A 6,100-nucleotide genomic window follows, 5' to 3' on the forward strand; every position below is an offset into this window, starting at 1 on the left:
CGCCTCTCAGTCGCAGTCGTCAGGGGTGTTGGGTAGGGAGGCTCGGTGATGTGAGACTGTACCATTTGGTGCATGAGGGGCAAAGCCAAAAACAAGGAGAATTAACTTTTCACGAAAAATAAACCCATTTAATTTTGTTATTTAATATTAATTACGACTAAAGACTAATAACAACGGTAGGACCCAAGTGCCCAAACTTCGCTCCACCCACAGGGAGGAGAACAGTGAAGACTTCCAGCGAAGGGGTTGGAGAATGCCCCAGTCTCGATTCCCAAGGCGCAGGCGCAGAGCGGAGCCAGGCGAGGGCGGGGCCGGGCGGAGGGCTGGGCCGGACTATTAGGAACTACTTACCGGAAAAGGGTGCGCTGGTTTAGTGTTCAGAATGATAACACCGGGTAATTCTGCTTTATGAACTCCGCATCTTCGCTCGCCATGGTGCTAGGCATGAGCGCCGGCGGTGAGCCCGCAGCCCTTTGGGCAGGGAGTTAGAACTTGAACAGATTGTACAAAAATGTGAAAACTATGAACTGTATTAGGGAGTCTGACGACTAAGCTCGTCAAAAAGGCGCCCCTGCTGAGCAGAGTTTTGAAGAAAGAGTGGTATTTATTAAGGCAAAGGCTGGGGAAGGGCCTTCCGGGCAGAAAGAACTGCTTGTGCAAAGAGCATCACCAATACAGGTTGCCCTGCCATCGCCATTAAGGTGGGAAACCAGAAGCCTGCAACTACCAGCAGGCCACCCGACTACCCAGGAAAGCACTCTGTGCCTGCCTTTAGAGGTGTGTGGATTTGTGAACAACGCTGCAGCAGCCTGGAAGACCCAAACTGAAGATTGCAGAGAGCTCTGGCAGTTTTTATTTACATTTATGTCTTCGAGTTTAGGATATTAAAACACAACTCTTGTTGCTTTTCAGTTTCTGTCACTGGAAATTTTAAAAGTGGAGACGGGCCGGACGCAGCGGCTCTCTCCTGTAATCCCAGCACTTTGGGAGGCCGAGGCAGGTGGATCTCTTGATCCCAGGAGTTCGAGACCAGCCTGGGCAACATGGCGAAAACCGGTATCTACTAAAAATACGAAAAATTAGCTGGGCGTGGTGGCGCGCGCCTGTAGTCCCAGCTGATTGGGAGACTGAGGTGGGAGGATTGATTGATCCTAAGAGGCTGCGGCTGCAGTGAGCCGGCATGGTGCCACCACTCTAGCCTAGGCAACACAGTGAATCCTTGTCTCAAAAAAAGAAAAAAAAAGGGGAGAAGGGGTGATATGTGAATTCTCTGTGTCAGATGAAGTGGCTCATGCCTGTAATCCTAGCATTTTGGGAGGCTAAATTGGGAGGACTGCTTGAGGCCAGGAGTTTGGGACCTGGGTAACAGTAACACCTTTTCTCTCCAATAATAATAGTAATAAGGAAGGAGACCACTACTCCTGCTGCCCTCCTCCCCTCACCTTGCCTAGTTCACAAGACAGGAGGAAAGAGAGGAAGAAACAAAAGTAAGATAAATAGCCAGACAACCTTGGCACTACCACCTGGCCCTAGGAGTTAAAACAAAGTAATAACATCAACCCCTGACCTAAACTACTTATCTGTAAATTTCAGACACTGTAGGAAAAAAGCATTGTAAAACTTTCTGTTCTGTTAGCTGATGCATGTAGCCCCCAGTCACACTTCCCACGCTTGTTTGATTTATCACGACCCTTTTCACGTGGACCCCTTAAAGTTGTAAGCCTTTAAAAAGGCCAGGTATTTCTTTCTCGGAGAGCTCGGCTCTTAAGTCGCGAGTCTGCCGACGCTCCCAGCCGAATAAAAAACCTCTTCCTTCTTTATGTATTTATGTATTTATGTATTTATTTATTTATTTATTAAATTTTTATTTATTTATTTTTTTAAGATGGAGTCTCGCTCTGTCACCCAGGCTGGAGTGCAGTGGCGCGATCTCCACTCACTGCAAGCTCCGCCTCCCGGGTTCACGCCATTCTCCTGCCTCAGCCTCTCGTGTAGCTGGGACTACAGGCGCCCACCACCTCGCCCGGCTAATTTTTGTATTTTTAGTAGAGACGGGGTTTCACCGCGTTAGTCAGGATGGTCTCGATCTCCTGACCTCGTGATCCGCCCGTCTCGGCCTTCCAAAGTTTTGGGATTACAGGCGTGAGCCACCGCGCCCCGCCATCTTCCTTCTTTAATCCGGTGTCTGGGGAGTTTTGTGTGTGGCTCATCCTGCTACAGTAATAATAAATAAAAAAAGAAAATTAGCCAGGCATGGTGGCAACCACATGTAGTCTTAGCTACTTGGGAGGCTGAGGTGGGAAGATCGCTGGAGTCCAGGAGTGCAGGCTGCGGTGAGCCATGATCGCTGCACTGCACCCCAGCCTGGGCAACAGAGTGAGACGCTGTCTCTTTAGAAAAAAAAAAAAAGAGAGAGAGTTCTGTTCTTGGGGATGCTGTATTTTGGTGCAAAATTGGGTGAATACAGTTTGCAGTTAGGGTAATAATGGAAATGAAGTATTCTCACTGAAAAGAGTGTAGGCCATCCCATTTGAAGGCTGGGACAAATCTTGGGATCTTTCTGCCTGATATGCAGCCTGTGTTTGCTACAGCACCTGCCCAGAGCATTTCTCCCACTGTTAGAGATTGTAGAAAGACTAAGAGTTTTGGCCAGGCGCAGTGGCTCACACCTGTAATCCCAGCATTTTGGGAGGCCAAGGCGGGTGGATCACTTGAGGTCAAGAGTTCGAGACCAGCCTGGCCAACATGATGAAACCCCATCTCTACAAAAAAAAAAAAAATTAGCCGGGTGTGGTGGTGGGCGCCTGTAATCCCAGCTTCCCAGCTGCTTGGGAGACTGAGGCAGGAGAATCACTTGAACCCAGGAGGCAGAGGTTGCAGTGAGCTGAGATCGCGCCATTGCACTCTAGCCTGGGCAACAAGAGTGTAACTCCGTCCCTGCTCCCCCGCCAAAAAATAAGGCAAGAGTAAGACTTTTAGAATCAGTAGTGACTGTCACTAAGTTCAGTTCCTTGCTGTGACTTGTACCAGCTGGGTGACCTTGGGCAGTTTTCATAATCTCTGAGCAAATGTATCCTATCTGTGAAGTCAATATTTTTTTTTTTTTTTTTTTTTTTTTGCCAAGACAGAGTCTTGCTCTGCTGCCCAGGCCGGAGTGCAATGGCATGATCTCAGCTCACTGCAACCTCTGCTTCGGGGTTCAAGCAATTCTCCTGCCTTAGCGTCCCAGGTAACTGGGATTACAGGTGCCCGCCACCATGCCTGGCTAATTTTTGTATTCTTAGTAGAGACAGGGTTTCACCATTTTGGCTAGGCTGGTCTTGAACTCTTGACCTCGTGAATCGCCCACCTTGGCCTCCCAGAGTGCTGGGATTACAGGCGTGAGCCACCGCGCCCGGCCTGAAGTTACTAATTTCTAAATGCTGGCTTATAGTGAGGATCGTAGATAATGCATATACAACTTGGAATGTGCTCCATAAACAGGTTGTAGCATGTTCCATTCAACAGCATAGTTTTTCTTCGTGTTTATTTTTTATCCTGATGAAAATAATTGTGCTTTTACAATCTCAGAACACATAGAACCATTATGTGTTTCACCGTCCATAGCTGATCGCGTGCTTCTGACACTACTATTACGTTTCTGATCATTATACTCTTGTCTTTTGCTTTGGGAAGTTAGGGGGATTTTGACCTCTCCCTCATCTTGTCCCACATCTGTCAATTAACCGGCACTATCAAGATGGAAATCAGTGTGTTTCTTTCAGCGTTCTTAGCACATGTGAGAGCTTAACATGAGCTCTTCCTGACCCAGTTTTGATCTCTAATAGCTCAGTGTCATTGGTGTTTTTTCTGTGGTCTCCCAGACTTGTCCCCCATGATTCCTGGGGTAGGGGGCTGGGTGGACAAGACTTGAGGAAGGGAAAGAGTGGGATTGAATTAAAAGAAAAAGGCAATAAAATCACCAGCACACACTGATCCAAGAAAGTTCCTTCCCTTGTCTCCTAACCAAAAAGCTAATAAGGCCACTCAGGAGTATGAACCTCACATTTGTAAAAAACAAACATCTTTTCTTATTTATTTATTCATTTATTTATTTATTAATAAGACAGAGTCACACTCTGTCGCCCAGGTTGGAGTGCAGTGGCACGATCTCGGCTCACTGCAACCTCCGCCTCCCAGGTTCAAGTGATTCTCGTGTCTCCGCCTCCCAGGTAGCTGGGACTACCGGCATGTGCCACCACGCTCAGCTAATTTTTTGTATTTTTAGTAGAGACAGGGTTTCACCATATGGGCCAGGCTGGTCTACAAACTCCTGACCTTGGCCTCCCAAAGTGCTGGTATTATAGGCGTGAGCCACCGCGCCCAGCCAAAACGAACCACTTTTCCACTGAAATAAGGAAGTACAGTCCATCCTACAAGTGTTCTGAATTTATGAGGTGTTACAGCTCACGTTCTGTCTGATCAGAATTACCTTTAGAAATGACTAATCTTGGCCGGACGCGGTGGCTCACGCCTATAATCCCAGCACTTTGGGAGGCCAAGGTGGGCAGATCATCTGAGGTCGGGAGTTCGAGACCAGCCTGACCAACATGGAGAAACCCTGTCTCTACTAAAAATACAAAATTAGCCAGGTGTGGTGGCGCATGCCTGTAAACCCAGCTACTCAGGAGGCTGAGGCAGGAGAATTGCTTGAACTTAGGAGGCGGAGGCTGCAGTGAGTCGAGATTGTGCCACTGCACTCCAGCCTGGGCAACAAGAGCGAAACTCGGTCTCAAAAAAAAAAAAAAAAAAAAAAAGAAAAGAAAAGGAAATGACTAATATTGAACATATGGAGCTCCATGGTGGCGAGGAAGTTCTAGGCATCAGTTCTGCAGCAGCCTCCAGCTCTGACCAGCTCTGAGCTCCCCTATGTGCAGTGGAGCATGGCACGAACCTGGCAGCCAGCCTCAGACCAGGAGTGGCATCCCGTTCAATGTCTCCTCTTCAAGACCCCATTTCTCACACGTGGCTTGTTCCAGCCAACTTTTGACTTAGCTCCTCACTAGAGATTTTGGCAGTCATTCTGCCTGGACCTAACAGCCAGAGCGAGAAGCAGACCAGCACAAAAGTTCAATATGAGAGCCCTGGAGCCAGCTTGTAGGGCTCCAAGTCCCAGCTCCGGCCTTTATTAGTTATGTGACCTTCAGGCAAGGAACAACTTATCTGACTCTGCATCTTCATTGGTAAAAAGGAGATAGTAATAATTCCTACCTCAGGGTTGTTTGGATGGAAAATTTGTAATAGACATGGAAGAGTCTAGCACAGCAACTAGCCCAGCATAGGCAGGCGATCTAAAGCTAACTTTGGCCAATTAAGCAAAAAAGGACTGTGTTAAAAAGGATCAGAAGTTTCTCAGATCATTTGGAAAGCTAGGTAAGACTTGAGGCTTGGGCAGGTGCAGTGGCTCATGCCTGTAATCCCAGCACTTTGGGAGGCTGAGGCAGGAGGATCACTTGAGGTCAGGAGTTCGAAAACAGCCTGGCCAAAATAGCGAAACCCTGTCTCTGCTAAGAATACAAACAATAATTAGGCAGGTGTGATGGCGCGTGCCTATAGTTCCACCTACTAGGGAGGCTGAGGCAGGAGAATCACTTGAACCCGGGAGGCGGAGGTTGCAGTGAGCTGAGATAGCACCACTATACTCCAGCCTGGGCAACAGAGCAAGACTGTCTGAAAAAAAAAAAAAGACTTGAGGCTTCCAGGAATGACATTGCAGGGCTGGTCTGATGGCGTTGTTGCCATTGAGCACCAACTGCTACAGTTTGCATCCTTGCCACTTCTACACCAGGAACTCAATTTTGTGGATACTACTGCCACAGTTACCACACAAAAGAGCACTCCCGATTCCTTTCCTGAGTCACAGTGTGGCACGGGTGCATCCCTGGTCCCCATGCCTGGCCCTGGCTAAGGGGAGGCTGGGAAAGTCGGTGTCTAGCATTTTCAGCTAAAAATACAAAATTAGCCAGGCGTGGTGGTGCATGCCTGTAATCCCAGCTACTCAGGAGGCTGAGGCAGGAGAATTGCTGGAACCTAAGTGGAGGTAGTTATTGCCCCCCATTAA

This window comes from Chlorocebus sabaeus, chromosome 2 (genome assembly GCF_047675955.1).
Source record: "Chlorocebus sabaeus isolate Y175 chromosome 2, mChlSab1.0.hap1, whole genome shotgun sequence".
NCBI lineage: Eukaryota > Metazoa > Chordata > Mammalia > Primates > Cercopithecidae > Chlorocebus > Chlorocebus sabaeus.